This window comes from Dasypus novemcinctus, chromosome 18 (genome assembly GCF_030445035.2).
Source record: "Dasypus novemcinctus isolate mDasNov1 chromosome 18, mDasNov1.1.hap2, whole genome shotgun sequence".
In the NCBI taxonomy this organism is placed as follows: domain Eukaryota; kingdom Metazoa; phylum Chordata; class Mammalia; order Cingulata; family Dasypodidae; genus Dasypus; species Dasypus novemcinctus.
In genome coordinates, this window is record NC_080690.1 from 27982061 (window position 1) to 28006176 (window position 24116).

Here is a 24116-nt window from a genome sequence, read left to right on the forward strand (position 1 = left end):
TATCAATCCTATTGAAACGCAATTACTGCAGCCTCACTGGGGGAAAAAATAGTCTCAGGTTTAGCAAAATTCCAATCAACGACTTGATGCCACAAAACCAGTTGTATTCCTGCCAAAAATGGACTATGAGTTATCATAATGGTGCACCTGGTTTTCCTAGTTCAAATCTAGAGTTGCTCATAAGTGGTAGAAATATTCATGGGTTCTTTCTTATGTCAAAATTAGAGATTACTGCTTATATAATAAATAAAGAGGCTAATTCAATAACATGTCCTCAGGCAACTGTGGAGAAAGGAATCAGTAGCGTGTGTTTGTGCTTGTGTGCATGCTTAAGTATGAGGCAGCCAGTTTGGGAATGAGAGGACAACATCAGAGTCAGAAAGCTGGCTCGGCACATTCCAGCTGTGTCACTCTGGTCCTCCTTTCACAGGATGTGGTTCTCTAACGTTTCAAGATCTCTCACAAGTGCATTCAAAATGGACGGTATGAAAAGTCAAAACTATTATTTTCAAATACTAAATTCATCTGCTATGCTCTTCAGGTACAATCAAAGTTCCTTCAAGCATTTTCAATCTACAAAGAAATTCAGTTTTATTTAGCCTCAAATCCAATTTTTAAGAATCCTCTAAAGTTGATATGAATATGTTAATGTAGTTTTATCATCATAACCACATAAGTGCTTATAAATATCTGCAGGATCCACATGTAAGCATACATATTTTAACATTATCAAAAGCCTTATGAAATTGTTGAGTTCTTAGAATTGATTGTTTCAAAAGATCGCTGAATTGTGCACAGAGAAAATATATACTAATAATATCCCACATTTTCCAAACTGTTTTATTCTGTGATTAGTAACAGTTTATACATTTAATATGTTAGACTAATAATTCTATTACAATTCTACCATATATTTATCAAAGTATTGAAGATTGCAAATGTTTGATAACATTTTACTGAGTATCACAAATTTGGGGCATCCATTTAAAAATAATTTAGCTTTTTGATATACCTATCATTCAGCATCTCTTAACAAAGTACTTCAGTGAAATAAGCAATGCCATTGAAAATTTAAAAATACATTAAAAATCATCCCAAATAAATTATTTTGTTTTTATGTAAACCTAATGAAAATTAAGGTATAAGAATACAGCTTGTGTATTCCATTTACATTTCAAAGCATTATGACTTCCATAACAAATGTTTATCATTTAAAATTAAATAGAAAATCAGTAAGCTAACATGCTTTTAAAAATGTCCTTTTAAAGGAATATTCTTACAATGTACATAGGTTTATAAACCCCAAGATGCTGACAACATGATATGCCAGCTGCAGACAGAGAAACTGATGAAGATGCAGTAATTCTGAATTTTAATATAATATAAACCATGTCAGCAACATTTTCGAAGAGCAGCTGCCAAGATTTCAATCCAACTGAATGGATAATGTTATTTTTATACTCTGTCCTCTTCTAGTAAATTAGACTTTTTCCCCTTTTCCCTTACGATAAGCTTAGACTTATCAACAACAACAAAACTTCTGACTGAATGTCATTCAATGAACTATCACTGTTTAAGATGAAAGACTAATTATAGTGATGAAAAATATAGAGAGCACAACATTGCCAAGGAAAGAAAGTGCAACAAAATATTATTTGTTATTTGAAATTAGATATATATTTCATTGCAGGGATAAGTAACATTTTTTTAAAAAAATCTGTTTTCTCTTCAAATTCAAATTGCAATACATGACATCTTGCTTACTAACTCAATTTCTTGTAAACCCAAGTGAAAAATAAATTTGACAAAATATTTTCTGTTGAGTCAGATTTCCCTACTGTTAAGCCAGTCTCCTGGGAATGTCTAAAAATGTCACCAAAATGGACTGTGATACCACAGATCTGGCCAAAATAATTTGCCATAGCTTTCAAGTGCTCAGGATACACCATGGCTCAGGAATCCCACAAGATGATCTGGACCTAAGCCATTCAGTGCCCCATCCTCACCCCCATGGGGAGCTGACAAACCCTGCTGGGGTATAATTATTTATAATGATTACATTCACCCTCACCTTTCCACTTTACCCTCCACACTGGTGCTGGAATGACCTTCCTAAAACACAGGCAGAGTCAAGCAATATGCCTGTTTAAAGTTATTCAATAACCTTCATAAACTTTGGAATAAAACCCAAATCCCTTGGCTCTTCATAATCTGCCACTGCCTCATTTGTTGTGATCCTTTCCCACAGTTCCCCCAAACTATATACTCTTAGTGTAATGAACACTTTTCCATTTTTGAAATTTACTGGGAAAATCCTTCCTTTGACTACCTAGGCATTCTCTCTTCCAGAAAGCCACTCTTATATCCCAGTCTGGTTCCTTGCATCCATTCTATGATCCATAGATTCTTACAGGTGCCTTTGTGAGGTTACTTGTTACATTCTGTCATTTGCTTTGATTATTAAATGGATATTCTGTGGTTAAGAATATAAGCCAGGGGTTTCAAAATTTCTCTACCGATTACCAATCATGTGGCTGTGGACAAATTACTAAACTTTGCAAACAATAATTTCCTTATTTGGGGGAAAAAAAAAAAGGTGAGTTTAAAACTACATTCCTGCTTGATAGAATGGTTGGGAGCAAAGGTTTAGATAATCTCTGTAAAGTTCATACCAATTGGAATAATGAATAATCTCATAATTTTAGGCTCAGGCTATAGACTTTTTCAATAAAAACTGTAATTGCAAGTAAAGGTGTTTTTATACTTAAAAAAATACAAATGGTTACAAGATTACTTTTCCAGAAATTGGCATGAGTTGATAATAGGGAGCATAATTATATGTGGACATATACATATGCATTCAAACACACAAACAAAAACACAAAACAAACGTGGAGTTTTAGTAAAGACTCATATCTAAGCCATGTGACTTTAGGCAAGATTTTTCACTTGATGGGCTTCAATATTCTAATCTGTAAAGTAAGCATCCATCTAATGATAACCTAGGTTTGTTTCAACTAAGTCACGAAACCAGAATCATGAGTTCAGTAATACATCAGTACAGTCCTTCCAATAAGTGATCTGAAAATTTTTCATTTCTTCTTACTTAAGTTGTGATAAATTGTGAAGGGTAAGGATCACTCTATTTGGCTTTTGCCATGGGAAATTTTGATTTAATGAAAGTTAAGGCACATTTTCTACCCTTAAGAAGGATACATTTAGGTAGAGTAGCAAAATCGACTGAAGTTAAATCATGTTGAGAACAGCAGTGTGTTGCGTCTGTAAGTGGGCAGTTTTCAACAATTCATGGAATTGATATCTCAGTAGCTTTCTTTCTGGCTGCTTTTCCCATCAAAAAGTGATTATGAATTAATTCAAGACACTTAGAATAATAGATTGGGTGTTGTGAAGGAAATGAATTACATTTATTGTGTCTGTAACACTGAGTGAGAAGGCCAATAATAAAAAGACTTATATGATGTTCTAGTTCCAAATGCTGTTAAAGAGACACAGCTTCCTCCCTGTGTCCCCAACAGAAAACCTTAAGAAATGAATAATTCCAAATAGCATTTTAAAATGTGTTGAGAACTTCTGCTAACAAATTTTTTTCCTGGGGAATATATGCTCTCTAATTTTACTTGCTGGTGTTAACTCATGTTAATCACAGTGAAGAGCTTCCATGGGCTGGCTTTGACTCTCCCTCAACTTGTGATCTTTTCTGTTTCTATTCCAAGTTGAAATCTAGCCTTTCAGTTAGTGAATTATGTCTTTAAAGTTTTTGAGTTGGGATATTTTCACTTAATTAACAGAATGAAGGAATAGATCATATTGTACCTCCCTCTCTGTGCAGAATTGTAAGGTGAGAGAAGCGTTTCTCTGGTTCTGTTCAATTTGAACTGTGATTTATTATCATTAGCTGGTCTGATAGCATCTTCAAGTAACTGAAGAGATAACACACATTGCTGACAGACAAAGCAAAATACAGATCCAATTTGAATGCAGTATAGTATTTTAATATATGATTTAGATAATTCATGCTTAAGGACACATAGAAATGAGAGATTGATGTGACTGACAGTATCAGGAATTCAAATGGGGACTGAAAGCAGGTAGAGTTTGCTTCAGTAAAGATGCCATGATCTAGGTCCTGACAATCTCTTCGTCCTCACCGCCTGCCCTGCCTTGCAAACATATTGAACAATTACAGTTCCCTGAAATTTCCATATTTTTAATGCCTCTGAGCCTTTATGCATGCTTTTCCCTTTACTGGAGTACAGACCCTAGTTCATCCATTAGATACCCTCCTACTCAAATTCTAAAACACAGTTCAGATAAGTTTCTTAATTAATATAGATGCCTCCCTCCCACCAGATCTGAGAACAAGTGTCATAATTTATTCATTTCTATAATTCTAATGCTCAACATATTTCCTAGGACAAAATATGTGTGCAGTGATAATTTTTAAATGAATGAATAGATGAACGAATGAATGGCATTGGTAGAAGGGCTAGGAATAGAAGAGAGGAAAGAATGGTGTGGAAATCAGATGATCATGATAAATGCATGGCGACATGACTGAAAGAATTAATATTCAAGGATTAAAAAAGAAGGAGACAAGTTTGAATGGGTAAACTGAAATCTTGGATGCAAAAAAGTTGCATTGAGGATTTATACATTAGGTTCTAGAGAGTCAAAGAACAGACAATAATAAAAACATTATTTTCCAAGAATTCATTTTTCTGCTTAAAAAAAGACCTTGACCCTGCAAAGAAAATCAGACTTGTTTAATAAAATCTGAAATGGGACAATAAGAAAATGGTAGGGTTTGATATCACATGACACTCACCTCAGTCCTACTGCATGTAGATGGTGACTCCTGCTTTGAAGTGGTAATTTATAAAATGGCAACCTTGAGACCTGGGTAAGTGAAAGTTGTTGGCAGGGCATAGAGCCTGCACTCTGAAACTCTGTCTCATTATGGCAAATAACATAGCAAAGAAGGAAGCATAGAGATGTTCAACTAGCAGAGGTCAAGGTTCAAAAGCAAAGTGCCTCCCTGTGTTTGTCACTACACATTTGCATTTTATATATCATTTTATATTCCTCTGTGATTTAATACTCATTGTAGCTATTTACCTTTGCACATGCAAAATTCACAATTTGCATCTGCAAATACCTTCTCCTAGATATCAGCCCACCTGCAGCATAATTGGCTAACTGAAATTCTTTGACATTCTAAGATGTAAACAGTTTCCTAGTCCTCATTTTGGTGAATCTGTTAATGTTAAAAGTTGCATGAGGAAGCGGCTGTGGCTCAATCAATTGGGCTCCCGTCTACCATACGGGAGGCCCTGGGTTAGTGTCGCAGGGCCTCCTTGTGAAGGCAGGTTCACCCACACGCTGTGGAGAGCCACCAGCCTGGGCGTTGTGGAGTGCTGCCCGGTCCGCAAGCACCGTCGAGTGCTGCCCAACCCACAAGCGTCGCATTGAGCAGACTCAGCAAGGTGATGCAACAAAAAAAAGGGAGACAAGTAAAAACACAGAAAAGTGCACAGTGAATGGACACAGAGAGCAGACAACAAGCAAGCTTGGGTGGGGGGGGGGATAAATAAAAATTTAAAAATTGAAAAAATTGAAAATAGTTGATGCATAGATTGTGGGTAGATGTAGAGTAGGAAGTTCCAGGAATCAGTGCCTCCACCAGAACAACTCTGAAAGAGGCAAGAATTGTTTGAATAAATTATTTTGAAACTCCAGAATCGGTAGAACACTGTACAGCATCCAAGGAAGCAGGAGGAAGAGGATGGTAAATTACAACAAATATCACTAAATTACCCTCTGATAATGGTGATTATGGTTGCCTAGGCCTCACTTTCACTGGCAGGAAGCAGTGGCGTCCAGCCTCTGGAGTAACTTGCTGGTGCCAGAACGGGGTAAAAATCCTCTTCCCCCAAATTTTCAAGTAGGAGGAGATATGTGAGAGGGGAGGCAGGTTGATTACCAACACAGATTTTATTTAGCTCCTTTGGATTGTTGGGGTCAAGTTTTGAGGGCGAACATTGTTCCAATCTGCCCCAGATAAAGATGGTGGAGAAAATTTAAATTCCTCAGAGCTGCATAAGACAGTCGAAGAGCTTCATTTGCTGGGCAAGTCAAGAAAGCACAGCTTTGGTGATCCATAGAAGAAACTACGGGTACCCTTCCGGGACTCTCCCTCAGCCCTCTTCAAGGCAGTTTGGAGCTGACCCGTGTTCCCTTTGTGAGCCGTTGGCCTTCTTCCCATAGGGCAAGAATGATTTTGGAAAACTCCTCTCTGACATGCCCTCCCTCCAAGAATTTGTCCTCCAGGTAAAAGCAGCTCCAGACAATGGGAGCAGTATAAAAAACAATTTAGGTGGATGGCGTCTATTGTTTCTTATAATGCTCTCATCCTCCCTAACTCCTGCAATGGAACCTAGGGGAACGGGAGAAGGTCTGTCTCCAGGGAAGTAGAGGAGACATTCACACTGTTCCAAGGAGGGGAACTCATAAGGGCACTAGCAAACACAAGTCCAGGACAAGACACAGGCCAAGAAAAGATAGGGAGGACACTGCACTTTGCATTTTGCCTTGGGTGGACTTTCTGGATAGGAGGACTGACACTAAGAAAATCTCTGTCATATCACCAGCTGGTTACAAACTCAAGAAACAAAAGATTACATCACAAACAAAGAAACATTGGCCCATCAATAGGAAGGAGATAAAAATTCAGGAAACATTAATCAAGAAGATGGGACTGAACAAATTGGAAAAGGACTTTAAAAATGACCTTCGGTATACTCAAAGAAATAAGTGGAAATTCCAGGTGAGAACTAAAGGATATCTGGAAAACAATAAATGAGAAATATGGGAATCTTAGTAAATAGAAATTTTAAAAAGGAACCCCAACAGAACTATTATAGTTGAAAACCACAATAACTGAAATTAAACATTTCCAGGAAGGTTTCAACAGCAGATTGGAACTGTCAGAACAATCAGTGAACATGAAGATACGACAATTGAAATGAGTCAGGCTGAGGAATAGAAAGCAAAAAAGAAGAATAAAAAGCAAAAATAGTCTAAGAGACATCTGGGATACCATCAAGTGTAACAATATACACATTATGAGAATCCCAGAAGGAGAAAAAAGATAGAAAGGGGCAGAATGAATATTCAAAGAAGTAATTCCAGAAAACTTCCCAAACTTAGCAAAGTCATGAATATGTACATCATAGAAGCCCAGTGAACACCAAATAGGATAAACTTGAAGAAAATTATGCCTTGTCACATACTGATCAAACTATGCAATATAAGAGACAAGGAGAAAGTTCTGAAAGTTTGCAAGAGAAAAACAATGTGTTACATAGTCTCAGTTATATCAAGAGCTATTTCTCAATAGAAACCATGAGGAAAGAAGGCAGTGGGTAGAAATTCATAAAGTGCTAAAAGAAGACAATTTCCAACCAAGAATTTTATATCTGGAAAAACATTTTTTGAACATGAGAGAGAAAGGAAGCAGCTCTGGCTCAATCGATTGGGCTCCATCTACCACATGGGTTTGAACCCAGGGCCTCCTTGTGAAGGCAAGCTGGCTCATGCCCATGGAGAGCTGATGGTCCATGCCCACAGAGAGCTGACAGCCTGCACCTGCAGAGAGCTGGCACAGCAAGATGATGCAACAAAGGGAGACAAGCAGACATAGAAGAACACACGGTGAATGGACACAGAGAGCAGACAGCAAGCAAGCCACAAGGGGGGGTGGAATAAATTAAAATAAATAAATAAATCTTTTTTTTTAAATGAGAGAAAAATGAAGACATTCCCAGATAAACAAAAGTTAAAATAATTCATCACCATTAAACCTACCCTACAAGCAATGCTAAAGGTGTTCTGCAGGCTTAAAGGAAAGGACAATAGAGAATAGTTCAAGGCAGCATGAAAAAATAAAGACCTCTAGTAAATGTAACCCAACTGTATTATAAATGTCAGTAATATTGTATTTTTTGTTTTTGTTTGTTTTGGAATGTAACTCCACTTCTTATTTCCTACAGGTACTAAAATGCAAATGTATAAAAAGTGATGATAATCTATGGGTTAGGATACACAATGTACAAATATATAATTTGTAACAAGTACAGAAATGTGGGGGTCAGAGGGGCATTAGAATAGTGTACATATATTCTATTGGTATCATTAGAACAGTGTATGCATATTCAAGTTAGTATCAATCAAATATTATTGTATTTAGGATGTTAAATGTTTACTCTTTGGTAACCACAAAGAAAATATATGAAATCTATATAAAGATAGAAATAGAAGGGAGTCACCATGGTACAATGCAAAACTTCAAATAAATATTAAGGTAGGCCTTAATGGAAGAATAAAGGGACAAAAATATATAAGACTTACACTTACAAAACCTAAATAGCAAACAAGGCAAAAGAAAGTCCAGCATTATTGGTAATGACTGAATATAAATAGATTAAACTCTCCAGTGCAACTCCTACACCCTGGTTTATTGGACTTATCCCACTCACCTTACATGGAGGTGAAGAAGGTCAACCACCACACCAGGGAGCCAAGAGTGCCTACAACTGAAAGCAGGAGAATTGCATCCAGCATCCATGTGGAATCTAAGCCCCTCTTGATATAGATGTGGAGTGGACACAACCATTCTAAGGTCCACAGGATGGAGTAATAGAGTATGGATTAGAGTGGATTTACTGATATTTTATTCATGAACTATTGTGATTAGTAATGTTGTGGAATTTAAGAGAAGTTTAATTATTCGAGTATAGAGAGGCCAGGACTCAGGAATGATTTTGAGAAGGAAAAATGGTTTATTGACGGCCGGCCGGACTCGGGAGCTTTTTGTTTGAATCCCGAGCCCGGAACAAGATTTTCAAACGTCTTTTATACAGAGAGGAAAGGCCAAATGGTCCCTTTGTTTCAGTTCTCAATAGGCTTCAATTAGCATATATCTTTTTCACATCTTAGGTAAGCTTTTAGCAAGGACTCCAGACATTTTAGATAAGCCTTGGTTTTTGCATTTCCCCTAAATACTTAAAATTTATAGCCCTTGCTTTGTTAAACATTTCCTGGGACTGGAGCCTGCTGGTCCCTAAGAGCAGGACTGCAGCCTCTTACCGTTTTACACCCACAAGTCAAACAACTTCGTTATCTCTGAAGAGACAAAGAGCCTTCCACCCATAGCCCACATCAGTAATAGAAGAAAATGTGGCATTGGTGTGGAGAAAGTGGCTATGGTGGCTGCTGGGGGTAGGGAATGGGAGGAAGAGATGTGATGTGGGGGCATTTTCGGGGGTTGGAGTTTTCCTGGGTGGTGCTGCAGGGACAGTTACCGGACATTGTATGTCCTCCCATGGCCCACTGAGTGGACTGTGGGAGAGTGTGGGCTGTGGTGTGGACCATTGACCATGAGGTGCAGCGGTGCTCAGAGATGTATTCACCAAGTGCAATGAATGTCTCATGGTGATGGAGGAGGTTGTTGTTATGGGGGGGAGGAGTGGGGTGAGAAGTGGGGACCTCATATTTTTTTAATGTAACATTAAAAAAATAAAGACAAAAAAAGGCAGAGTTTGGTGAAATGGATTTAAAAAGCATAATCCAACTGTATGTTATCTACAGGAGACTCATCTTAAATTCAAAGGCACAAGTAGGTTGAAAGTGAAAAGAAGGGGGGGAAATATGCCATGCAACTAATAACCAAAAGAGAGGTGGAGTGGCTATACTATTATCAGATAAAATAGACTTCAAGTAAAAAAACAGCTACAAATTATATACTGATATTCAACAAGAAAACATAGCAATTATAAATATTTATGCACCTAATACTAGAGCACCAAAATATATGAAGCAAATACTGACAGATTTTAAAGGAGAAACTGATATTCTACATTAATAATAGAAGATTTAAATACATCCCTTTCAATAATGGATAGAACATTTTGACAGAAAATCAGTAAAAGACTTGAATGATACTCTAAGCCGACTAGACATATATAGGGACATATATAGAAAACTTCACCCAGTAATAACAGGATACAAGTTCTTTTTGAGTGCACATGGTTCATGCTACAGGATAGACCATATCTCCGGTTATAAAACAAGTGTCAATAAATTTTAAAAATACTGAAATCATATAATGTATCTTCTCCAATCACAATGGAATGAAGCTAGATATCAATAAGAGAGGAAGAAATGGAAAATTCACATATATATGGAAATTAAACAATGTACTCTTACGCAACCCATGGGTTAAAGAGGAAATCACAAAGAAAATTAAGAAATATCTTGAGGTGAGTGAAAATGAAAATTCAACATATCAGATTGTATGGGATGAAGCAAAGACAGTGCTAAGAAGGAAATTTATAGCTCTAAAAGCTTACATTAGAGAAGAAAAAAGATCTCAAATCAGAGATCTAATTTCAAAACTGAAAGAACTAGAGAAAGGAGAGCAAACTAAATCCAAAGCAAGTGGATAGAAGGCAATAACAAAGATTAGAGGCTATGTAAATGAAATAGAGGATAAAAAACAATAGAGAGAAACAAAAAAGAAAAAGAAAAGGACCCAAAAAATTGGCCTTTGAAAACATCAATAAAATTAGTAAGCTTTTAGCTAGATGGATGAAGAAGAAAGAGAGAGGACAAAAATGACTAAAATCAAATGAAAAGGACATTATTACCAACCCCACTGAAATACTTTAAAAGGACTCTAAGAGGATACTATGGACAATGTACATCAAAAATTAGATCATGTAGTTACAATGAACAAATTCCTAGAAATACATAACCTACCTACATTGACTCAGGAAGAAATAGAAGAACTCAGCAAAGCAATAACTATAAGGAGATTAAATCAGTAATCAAAAACCTCACAATAGTAGACCACTTACCATGCGATGCAGCGGTGCTCAGAGATGTATTCACCAAATGCAATGAATGTCTCATGATGATGGAGGAGATTGTTGTTATGGGGGGAGGAGTAGGGTGAAGGGGGTGGGGAGTATATGGGGACCTCATATTTTTTTAATGTAATATTAAAAAAATAAATAAAGACAAAAAAATAAAATTAAAAAAAAACAAAACCTCCCAACAAAGAAAACCCCAGGACCGTATGGCTTCATAGGGAATTCTACTAAACATTCCAAGAAGACTTAAATCTAATTCTGCTCAAACTCTTCTAAAAAATTGAAGTGGAGGGAATTGAAGTGGTTCATTCTGAGACCAACATCACTCTACCAAAGCCAAGTAAAGATAACACAAGAAAAGAACTTTTCAGACCAATATCTCCTATGAATATAGATGCAAAAATCCTCAACACAATTCTTGCAACAGAATAATAAAAGAATTACTCGCCATGATCAAGTGGGATTTATTCCTGATATCCAAGGGTGGTTCAATACAAGAAAATCAAGTAATGTAATACACCACATTAACAGAATGGTGGGGAAGAAACACATGATCTTCTCAATTGAAACATAAAACGCATTTGACAATATACAGCACTTCTTGAAAAAAAACACCGAGTACACTAGGAATAGAAGGAAACTTCCTCAACATGATAAAGCTTATATATGGAAATCCCATAGCTAATGTCCTACCTACAGTGAAAGACCGCAAGCTTTCCCTCTAAGATCAGGAATAAGACAAGGATGCCCATTGTCACCACTGTTCTTCAACACTGTACTGGAAGCTATAGCCAGAGCAATTAGAAAAAGAAATTAAATACATCGAAATTGGGAAGAAAGAAGTCAAAATTCCCCTGTTTGCAGATGACATGATCCTATAATGTAGAAAATCCTAATTGTTTTTATACACAAGAAATGAGCAATCAGAAGAAATCAAGAAAAACCTTCCGTTTGAAATAGCAACTAAAATAATCAAATATCTTTGAATAAATCCAACCAAGGATACAAAGGACTAGCACAGAGAAAACTATAAAATATTGCTAAAAAGAAATCAAAGAAGGCTTAAATAAATGGAAGGACATTCTGGGTACATGGACTGGAAAAATAAATATTGTTGTCAATTTTATCCAAAATAATTTAAAATTTCAATGCAAATCCCATACAATATTCCAGCAACCTTCTTCGCAGAAATGGAAAAGAGAGTCATTAAATTTATATGACAGAGTAAGGAATCCCAAAAAGGTAAAGCCTTCTGAAAAAGAATGAAATTGAAAGACTCACACTACTCAATTTTAAAACTTACTACAAAGTCACAGTAATCCAAAGAGCATGCTACTAGCACAAGGACAAATATATAAAGCAGTACAATCAAATTGAGAGCTCAGAAATCAGCCCTCATATCTATGCCCCACAGATTATATATACAAAAAAATATAGAGCGAGAATATATAAAGAAATTGTGAGCTTACAAAACAATCTTGCATAACATGCAGAATTCCCATACATCATCCCTTCATCAATACCTTACATTGTTGTGGAACATTTGTTACAGACTATGAGAGAACATCATCAAAATATTACTATTGCCTATGGTCCATAGCTTACATTTCGTATATTTTTTCCGTACACTCCCACCCATCATTAATGCCATGTATTAGTACTCTACCTTTATTATAGTTGATAAGAGAATGCCCTCATATTTGTATTGTTAATCTACAGCCCATCATTCACCACATGGTTCACTGTGTTATACAGTTATGTGCCCTGTCCAATCCACCAAAAGACACTAGTGGCTCTTACTTTCATCACGGAGTTTTCCAGTCATCACCTCAATAAATATTTGGATGTTTTCCTTAGCCCAAAAGAAAAAATTCCATATCTCCTACTATTGAAACTTAGCATTAATGTAGTACCTTCTTTGACAGTGATACAAGAATAGTATGATAATGCTGTTAACTATAGTTCCTATGTTACATTAATTGTATTTTTCCCATGCATCAAGGTATTCTTACCACCTTGTAAAAGTGATGTATATTTGTTCTAGTTCATAGAAGTACATTCTTGTATTTGTGCTACTAACTACAATCCTCATCCACCACCAGGTTCACTATGTTAATCAGTCCCTAGATTATTCTCTAGCTCTCTTTCAATTGACATTTGTGTCCCTAGACTACCCTTTTCAGCTACAATTCCATTTATAAACCAGATGTTTTAGTTCTACTCACTATAATGTGTTACCATAAACTTTATTCATTTCCATACTTATACAGTCAAGCCAATTAAAAATTCTACATACGTTAAGCATCAGTACCCCTTCTCATTCCTCATCCTATTCCCTAGTAACTTATACACTAGATTTTTTAAAAAGATTTATTTATTTATTTATTTCTCTCCCCTTCCCCCACCCCTCCAGTTGTCTGCTCTCTGTGTTCATTCACTGTGTGTTCTTCTGTGACCGCTTCTATCCAGATCAGCAGCACTGGGAATCTGTGTTTCTTTTTGTTGCATCATCTTGTTGTGTCAACTCCTCATGTGTGTGGCACCATTCTTGGGCAGGCTGCACTTTCTTTCGTGCTGGGTGGCTCTCCTTACAGCATGCACTCCTTGTGTGTGGGGCTCCCCTACGCGGGGGACACCCCTGCATGGTAAGGCAATCCTAGCACGCATCAGCACTGCACATGGGCCAACTCCCCACAGGTCAAGGAGGCCCGCGGTTTGAACCGTGAACCTCCCATATGGTAGGCAGATGCCCTATCCATTGGGCCAAGTCCACTTCCCGTTATACACTAGATTTTAATTCCATGTGCTTACTCTGCATATTTAGTGAGATGATACAATATTTGTCCTTTTGTGTCTGGCTCATTTCACTCAGCATAATGTCCTCAAGGTTCATCCATGTTGTTATATGTGTCCCAACTTATTTCTTATTACGGCAGCATAGTATTCCCATATATGTATATACCACATTTTGTTTATCTGTTATTCTGTTGATGTACACTTGGGTTGTTTCCATCGTTTGGCAATTGTGAATAATGCCACTATGAACATCAGGGTGTAAATGTCTGTTCACATTCCTGTTTTCACTTCTTGTTACATTCCTAATAGATGGATGGATGAATCATACAGAAGTTCTATGTTTAGTTTCCTGAGGCGCCATGAAACTGTCTTCCACAGAGGCTGAACCATTCTACATTCCCACCAATAGTGAAGGAGTGTTCCTATTCATACACATCCTCTCCAGCACTTGTAGTTTTCTGATTTTGTTTTGTTTTGTTTTAAATAATGGCCATACCATGAGTTGTTACGTGATATCTCATTATCTCAAAGATAACGGGCAAACACTGGAATAGTGATTTTTTTCCAAAGAAGATATACAAGTGGCCAAAAAGCATATTAAAAGATTTTCCATTATCCATTTGGGAAATTCAAACCCAAACCACAATTATATGCCATTTAACACCCACTAGAATGACTACTATTACAAGTATTGGAGAGATGTGGAGAAATGGGAATTCTCATTTATTGCAACTGGGAATTTAAAATGTAATGTGGTTCCAGTGTAACCACTGTAGAAGGCATCATAGCAGTCCCTTAGAATGGTAAGTATAGTAATACCATATGACCTGGCAATCCCACTTCTAGGAATATTCCCAAGGGGATTGAAAGCAGGACCTCAAAAAAATTTTGCACACTGATGTTCATAGACAAATTATTCACAATTACTTAAAGACATAAGAAACCCAAGTGTCTATCAACTGTTGAATGGTTAAATAAAATGTGTTATATACACATAATGGAATATTATTCAACTGTAGAAAGCAATGAAGTTCTGATAGATGGGACAACATGGATGACCTTTGAAAACAACATGCTAAGTGAAATAAACCAGACACATAAGGACAAATTTGCATGATTTCACCGATATGGAATAGTTAGACTAAACAAACTCAAAGAGCCAGAATCTTGAATACAAATTACCAGAATCTGGGATGAGGGTAAGAAAGAGGAAGTTCAGACTTGCAGAGTTTCTATTTGGGATGATGAAAAAGTTGTGGTAATGGATAATGGTGGTGGTAGCACAGTATTGTGGACCTAATTAACAGTACTGAATTATATATAATTGAATGTGATTAAAAGGGGGAAATATTGGCTTGTATATATGTCACTAGAATAAAAATTTTAAAAAACAGCATAGAGTTATACAATGGTGTGAGAGCCTATTGTGAATGATGGAATATAATTAATAGTACAATTATAAAAATTCTCTTTCATGAATTGTAACAAGTGTACCACACTAATACAAGGTGTTAATTATAGGATGTTACATTGGAACACTGTATCTTATGCATGATTTTTCTGTAAATCTATAACTTCATATATGTATATATAATCCATGGATCTGCACAACAGAAACCTGAACCCTAAGTCCATGGACTATAATTAATTGTATAATTATGAAAATGTACTTTCATCATTTGTAAGAAATGTACCACAGGAATAAAAGCTGTTAGCAATAAGGATGTATATAGGAATAGTGTCTTTTATGCCTGATTGTTCTGTAAACCCACAACTTCTCTAATAAAAAAAAGAGTGATACATTATCATTATTTTAAGATGCAATATTACTTTTGCCACTTGAGTATTTAAAAACATTCTTCTGATTGTGACTGAATCTGAAAACATTATATTTTGGAAGTGTAATGGATGCTAAGGTGTACAGCCCAGAACTTCCCCTCAGCTCTGAAATATCCATTCCATTAGCTGGTGAGAGTGTTGCGGACATGCAGCTTTGTAGTTGAGGTTCCTTAGAATATTGCTCTCACTTGAAGAAAGTCGTCCTCCCAAAGTCACATATTTTTCCTGGGGTCATTCTGCATCCAATGATTGGTAGATGTAGTGGACCCTGTCCCTACTCCCTTTGTTCCAATTCAGGACGATTCTATAGGGCCACTCTAGTTCCAGATCTCCCTGTAGGACTAGCTGAGGACTTTTCTATGACTCCCTGCAGGGAATCTTTTTCTCTTGCTGGGTCCTAGTTACCTGACACCCCACAGTTGTGGGGAAGTGGGAAAGCACTCCATAAATCATCCTGTATACTAATCCCAATTACAGAGCCTGTCTCCAGGGAAACTTAATCTTCAACAGGAAATAAGTGGAAGTATGTTTCAGTCAATTTAAGAAACTTCGAATTTCTAAAATTCCTGCATGATAAACCTCACAGAAATGTTGATAAAATGTTGATAAAACCTCACAGAAATGTTGCCTATCACTACACGGTGATAATCAAAGTTTGCTCAATCGTCATTGTCTTCAGCATTAAAGGAACTCTGAATTATGCCATAGTACATAGCTATAATGGTCATCTCTTTGGTTGCACTTCTGAGCTTGTTTTATGAGATACTGAAACATGTGAAGGTTTTCTAGTGCTGACTTCTTATACATTGCAATGTAATCAACACTCCTAAAAAAATACTATGATATATAAAGAAATCCCGATAGACATTTTTGACAAATTAGGTAACTATTATATTTTATCACATCTCTATGTTTTTCAAAGTACCCTCTTATGTGATATCTTGCTTGATCTAAAACTGTAGATGTAAACAAAATGAATGCTTTGTAGTTATTCTCTCTATTTTATAGATGAGCATAATTGTTTAGAAAGTTAAATTATTTCTCCTGGTAAATGGATGAGTACATACTAAATTGTTGACTCAAATCTTTAGTGATACACATTGATATATGATTAAATCAATAATAATCAAATGAACTTAACAGTTTTCAAAAAAAGGACTTTGGAGTCCTGCTCTAATGACTGTATCTTTCTTTCTTCTCATCTGTGTAATGGTCCCTTTTGCTTTTCAGGGGGTGCTGTGTCCTAAACCTAGCATAAGAGAAGGGGCATTTCAAATTCCACAGCCAATGCAATAAGGGTGTCCAAGATTTATTTCTTTATAACTACTGGTAAATAATGTATGTCTAATTTTAAAATGAGCTTCAGTAAAAGTTAGATATCACCCTCATCTGTAACCAGTTTTGCCTCAATGGTCTCCAGACCTATTTTAATGATCTCTGAACCTATTCAGCTGTCTTCATTAGGAGAAGGATGCAATTTTGGGATACTATCTCTCAGCCAAAAGAATCTCTCATTTCCCATAAAACCAGGGAGAAATTTCTTCTTCTCCAAATTCAGAGAAATTAGGGACAGACTAATTACCTTCTTAAGAATCATCTGCATATTTGAAAATATCCATATCTTCACATCCAATGTTGCTTAAAAATTTCTAAGAGAGATGGCAATATTCATGCATCATGAAAAGAAAAAAGCCAGTCAAGAATGGGGTGGAGAATTTTAGCCTGTGTTATTGCTATGACCTTTCCCAAGATCAGGAAGTCATCTTATAGCTTTGGAAACTATTCATCTCTAAAATAAGGAAACCTAACAGACAGGTTCTCTCTTCCCACTCATTAATTCTCCTTTTCCTGGTTTGCTTTAATCAAGTTATCTACTTTTCTATACCTTGGAGGAAATAATACAGGTGAGCTCAGTTAGGGTCAGTCAAGAAGGGGAAAAATATCAAAAGAGGAACTTAATCCAGAGAGGAGAGTATAGGAGGAAAACCCAGGACTGTAAGGAACCCAAGACTTGTCAAGCATTTTGGATCATTTCTGTTCACTTTTCTTCTTTATAGGGTGTCATTATAAATATATAAGTTCATAAACTATGTTTGGTTCTACTTTAAAATTTAATGTTCATTTATATCCATTTTTAATACATTTGGCTCTATTTTAAATTTACTCTGAAAGAATGTTATTTAAGATTTTAAAAATTGTAATTGATATGACCAGCCTTTTCTGTATAGCAAAGAAACAGCACAGAATCTCAGTGGCATACAATAATAACAATTTATTTCTCACTCATGGTCTGTGGGTCAGCTGAGGTTCTGATTCAAACTTGTGGGTCAAGTTTGGTTCAGCTGTATGTGTCCCATTCTGGCACCCACACGGGAGAGGCAGCAGCTACCTCATCACATAATGCTCACAGTAGAAGGGAGCATCCACCCATCAGTGACTCATGATGCTTTTCAATGATCAGATGTAGAAACAGGATGTCATCCTCACCACTCTCATTTCATTAGCCAAAAAGCAATTTACCTGGTTAATCCCAACCTCAGTTGGGTTGGACGAGTATGCTTCTCCTGCACACTTCCGTGTGTAGCAAGGAATGAGTATTTCCTAATCTACTACCAAGAAACAGAACAATCTCAAACACTTAAGGTTGTATGTGGAGGGACTAAAGACACCGATACCAAAAAATGTGAATTCATTTTAGCAACTGAAATTTTCTTCAACTGGAATTTTAGCAACTGCGGACTCTTCAGTAGCTGGCATTCAGATATGGGCACTAATGTTCTGCCAACCAGATGAGAGAGCTAATTGTTGTCTGCTTATGGAGCTCTTGCTGCTACACATTAATTTCCCTTTACTCCATCCCATCACTCCCACTCACTCACAGCTTCTGCTCACTTATGATTTGCCCTGATTCTTAGATTTTACAACTGCAGGATTCCTGTTCATTACTTTCTCTCTCTAAGTATTTGTGCTTCTTCTCTTGAAGGAAATCTTGAGAAATGTTGGTGTTGGAAAGTGTCTCCCACCTTCTTAGTAATTCTGTGTTACTCCTCTCTGTCTGTCTTTCTCTTGCTTTCTCTCCTGAACGCTATGCTCACAACATATTTTTATATGTGAACCTCCTCCCACATTTGAGCAATTTCAATTAAAGAAAGGTTTGAACCTCAAAGGAGTTAAGACCAAATATCATCCATGGAATCCTGGAGCCCTCACCCTAAAGCTTTCTCCAACAACTGCCTTTTCAGCAGCCTATTTTTCCTACAGTGCCTTTTGTTTCTTACCTCAGCATACCCTTCTTGCTTCTCTTGGTGATTACTTGTCCCTGTGATTCTTTCTCTTGGTTCAACATCAGTCTCCCATTTTCTCTACATTTTCATATTTCTATAGCTGCTTTTCAGGTCTTGTCCCTGAATCAATTATTAGGCACCAGATGATACCATACAGAACTTAAGGCAAACACCAGAAATAAGAATTAACAAAAACAAAACTATTTCTACTGCAAAGTAAATAAAATGGCTGTGAATATGATATTCAATTTTGTTGAAAATTCTAGGAATTATCTTTATTTGCAAAAACCAAGTTACCAAATTTCAAAGTGTTACAATATAATGTAGCCAATCTCTTATTAAACAAATGTTCTTTATAAAATAACTATTTTATACAATAACTATCTATAGTATGCTCAATAGTAATAACAACAAGGTCAATAGGATGACATTCTATTGAGTGAATTCTGTGTGCCAGTCACTGTTCTCAGTCTTTAGCTATGTAGTCATATTTAATCCTTATAGCCTGGTACAGTAAAAGGCACTGCCTCTTCATTTTGAAGAGACAGTAACTGAGGCAAAGATAAGTTAATAGCCTGTCCTCTAAGACCTGCTCCTAGGTCTCAGAACCAGGAGAAGTTAATAATTGTTTTGATTAAATGGATGCTTAAATAAATAAATAGATGAAGGCTTGAGTTTGACTGTCATATAAGTTCATATGGGCAAATACTAGAATGCATACCTGAGAAAATGCTGGGGGTCTTGAATGTCATGCTAAAATTGAATATAATTGATAAAGGGTGTACTTACAAGACTTTCCAGCAGTAAAGTGACATTCGCAGAGCATTTTACTGAATAATCAGAGAACATCGTGTTTTATGGACTGAAATAGAGATAAACTTGAGGCAGTAAAATCAGTTGTGAGAGTTTCGCAATGATCTAGATCGAATAAAGTGTCTGAACTGCAATAGCAGCAATGGGACAAGAAAAGAATTGACGTGAGAACTTTTGCACGGCATCATTCATTGAGAGAACTGGGTAACCGATTAAGCACAGAATTTAAGGGAGATGAAGGAGTTGAGGGCACTAAAACATGCCTTTACTATAAAAATATTTCAAGATACTCAATTATCTTTAGGGCTACAGTTTGAACATCAATTTTATTTTGTTATACTGGAAGGCATTTGCTCATCTGGCAAGAAAATATCCAAATGCTTTTAAAGTTTTGATTTGGCAAGGACCAACTTTTTAAAAAAATAATTTGTCTTTTGGGGAAAAAAGTACAACTATAGTACTATAAAAGTATAAGTTGTTATTTTCACCACTCTCTATCCACTACCTTGTGAACTTCCTGCCAGTATGTATTCAATAAATAATTATTAAACGAATGAAAAAAATCTCCTCAGGAGCACAAAATAATTCTCTGAGGTAGGTAGAAACTTGCGTTTCCTTTTATAGGTAAGCAAACAGCTTGAACAACTTGCTTCTATTTCTATACCCAGCACGTGATCTACTGGGACTTGAACCCAGATAATTTTCTCTGAGTCAAGGGCTTATTTAACTACACCATGCTGTTTGGTTAACATAAAGGGTACCTCCACCAACCTACCAATAAAGATTATATTTGTAAAATCCAGTCAGGTAAAATGGGAGGAAGGGAAAAAAACAATACCCTGGTGGCTCAATACTGCAAATGTTCATCTCATGTAAGTATAAAATATGCTGCTTCATCTCATGCTATTTTGTGGGAATGAGAACAGTGGGAGATGTACCCCCTTTTGCTATGACATACCATGGCAGATGTTCACCTGAGTGTACTCCAGGTGAAAACCATAACCACCTGCGGCTTGAATAAGAGGCAGAACACAGCTGAGAGTTACAACTGCCTCTCATGTCTGAGGGGAATGTTTCCTTCATATCAAATCAGAAGCAGATATGCACAATAGAAACCAGAGTCAACTGCCCAAATCAAAGTATCTTTTATGGATAATGAAATCCTTTATATTAACATGTATGCAGCACAATCCCAATGAAATCATTAATCCACAGACTACTCAGATACTGGACTTTCAAATACTATACTCTTAGAAATAGATATTTCACAGAATTATCTGTGTTTCTAGAACCACAGAGATATTGTAGAAGAGCAATGAGATACAATGTCTTGTGGACCTGGACTCTTGAACTGATTATTTTTTGCCATCAATAGCCTTGTGATATTAGTTGTGTCAACATTTCTGAGTCACAACAATTTCTGTTCATTGAGGAGAGAAAAACAAGACTATCTCTGTATGTTTCATTTGTAAGACACTCTGATTCTGATTTCAGTATTAACTAATTATTTACTGTATCTGACAGAGGGCTTGGCACTTCATGCAAGTTGAAAAAGAATGCTGGAGTCTGTGCTCATGATGTGTATGGCATTGAATGAGCATTATCACAATACTAACTAGGGATTAAAGAGAAGACATTTTTGCATTAAATAGCCCATTTTCTCCCTGGCCCCTACCCAATGGACACACACATCCACACCAATACTCACACACCACACCATAACTAGATCTGGTTTAGAAGAGGACTGAACTCTAAGAGCAACACCACCACTAGAAAGTTATCAAGCTTTTCTTAGTCTATGGTATAGATAATCAAGTATTTACCAGCAACCTAGAGGAATGCTAAGAGAGGCAAGCTATAGTAACTATCCTCAAGTAGCTTCCAGACTAGAAAGATGAAAAAATATATGAGCAATGTTGACAGAGCTTTGGGATTAGAAATCATGTCACTTCTAGAATCAATTTCATTGTATTATCACAATAGAATACAGAGCTCCACTGCCTTGCCAATTATAATTGTCCTTATCCATTAGCCAGGACTCCATGGACTCTAATCTACTTGCAAATTAGTCAACTCAGTCATATGTGCCAGATGAAGGAATAGAGGAAATCAGAGAGTTTAAGTTACTTAACCAGTTTGTGAGCCAATGAGCTAAGTTTCAAACTCTCCCAAGAGGTAGCATATTTCACGGAGCACATCTGTCATTACCACTTTTAAACTGGTCCCCGAAAGCTTAAACATGAAAATAAATGTCATTTGCTAAAATTCTTGACTATAGAACCAGTGCCACCTGAACTGTTGTTGCTTTAGAAAATGTTCTGCAATAAAGGCAATTAGGCCGACAGCCCAACCCGTGCAGCAGACCACCCTGGAGTGCTACCCCTATTGAGTTATAATAAAATCAGAATCACTTAACTAACCTCTAACATGTTTGAACATTTTTAAATAGAGAAAATGTAATTAAGCCAAGTTTCCTAACAGCTTGTTAGATAAAAGATTTGAAAGTATAGACATTCTATATTGTCTTTACTGCATATCAATTTCTTCTAATTTACTAACTGGTAAATTGTAAGAAAAGAAAAAAATGGAAATTTTAATGGACCCAACAAATGCTGGACCTCAGTAATGCTATGTACTTGGAATATATCAGTTGGTATTAAACTGGGACATTTCTGAAACATAATCCATTGAATATGTATGAGTTTTGCACAGGAGGAGAAAGGCCTGGCTAGAAACAATATACCTTGGAAATTTGTCTAATTGTGATTTTAATAGAGCAAAAGAAGCTTAAGCAATTCATATAGGTATGACAGTGAGTCTGTTATAAGAAAAAAAAATGGAAATTTAAAAGACTTTGTCCAAGGTCACCTCGTTCTAAGTATTGCATTGTTTAGTGAACCACATGGTTTTAAAGGAATGCTATGATTCCTAAATTAAAACCAAGGCTTTGTCTAGTTGGCCTGAAAATATAAAGGGACTTTAGAATAAAATACAGATTATTTAGGGATAAAAGTTTAGTCGGATAGACTAAATATTCAAATTGATAACTTTATTCCTCCATATTTTTTAAATTGGATCTAAGCATCATAGATTTCTTCTCAAGCGTTCCAATGGTCTGTTTTATGGTAGTATGGTAACAATAATAATATTCTTAACAATAAGAGTTCCTGCATTTATTAAGCATTTACTATGTGTTAGTATCTCAGTGCTCAAATATATGATTACATTTAATCCTCTCAGTAATATTATTGAGTGAATAGTTCAATTTTATTGCTTTATAGGCTTTGAGAGATTACATTTCCCAAGGCCATACTGCTAGTAAATAGTGAATGTAGCCATTGAAATTAGTTGTTTTTCTACTCTCAATATCATGCTGTTATTCTCAATTCTGCCTATCACGTTATCACTACTAGATTATATTTTATGCTTCTTTGCTGGAAGGAATTAATTTGGCATCGATCTCTATCAGAGAAGGCTCAAATCATTTTTCTGACTTAATAAATCACGTTAGACATGAAGGAAAGAGTGAGATAATGAGCCATCCAAATCCTTCAACATGCCTTCAAAACCATTCACCAAGTCCACTGATGTCTGGGATAGCAACTCCCCACTCCCCTCCCCTGTTGCTTCCTCCTTGTCAATGTTTACGTTTTCTTTAAAGGGGCAATGAACTGAACCAGACTGAAAGTGAGAAAATTTCTGCAGGAAATGGGCACTGGTTTGGGATTCAGGACACATAGGTTCTAATCCCAATTTTTAAAATAAATTTGATCTTGAGCATGTCTGTTCTTCCTCAGGCTTCCAGTGGTGTGCTGGAGAAGGCTTTTTCAGTCTCTTTAGGGCTGATTATACACAGGTCTGCAGATTCTGCAATATGTGAGCAGCTTAGAATTTGCCATAGTAGGAGTATTTACACAATGGAAATGGTCAAATGAGAAAAATCAGAGTTTAAATCCCCTCACTCCAAAGGTAGTTGTTAAACACTGACATACATACCACTGCTCAATTTCCTCATTAAAAAAGGAACTTGTTACTAGATTAGGGATGGTAAGCAATTTGAGGAAGGAAAACCCAGTTTTATTGGTAGTGGCTGCCAGGTTCAGAAGAGGAAGTGATTAAAAAAAAAAATTTATTCATGAAATCTGCTGGGAGAGAAGAAAAGAGAATTTTTCTGATGATGCCTTCCAAAACAGAGGTTCCTGTCCTGCTGCTTCTCCAGCACAGAAGCAGCTGATCTGAAATACTGTTCAAACTTCAATGGGTATTCTTTGCTCATATAAGTCACCGGAAAATACAATGAGGGTAGAGAATGGAAAGCTGAGAGTTAATCTGTGCAAAACTGGTTTTTTAAAAAAAGGTTGTTTGTAAGTATTTGGAAATGAATAGAAATGATGAAAGGACATCATTGTGTGTGTAATTAGCAGAACTATTATAT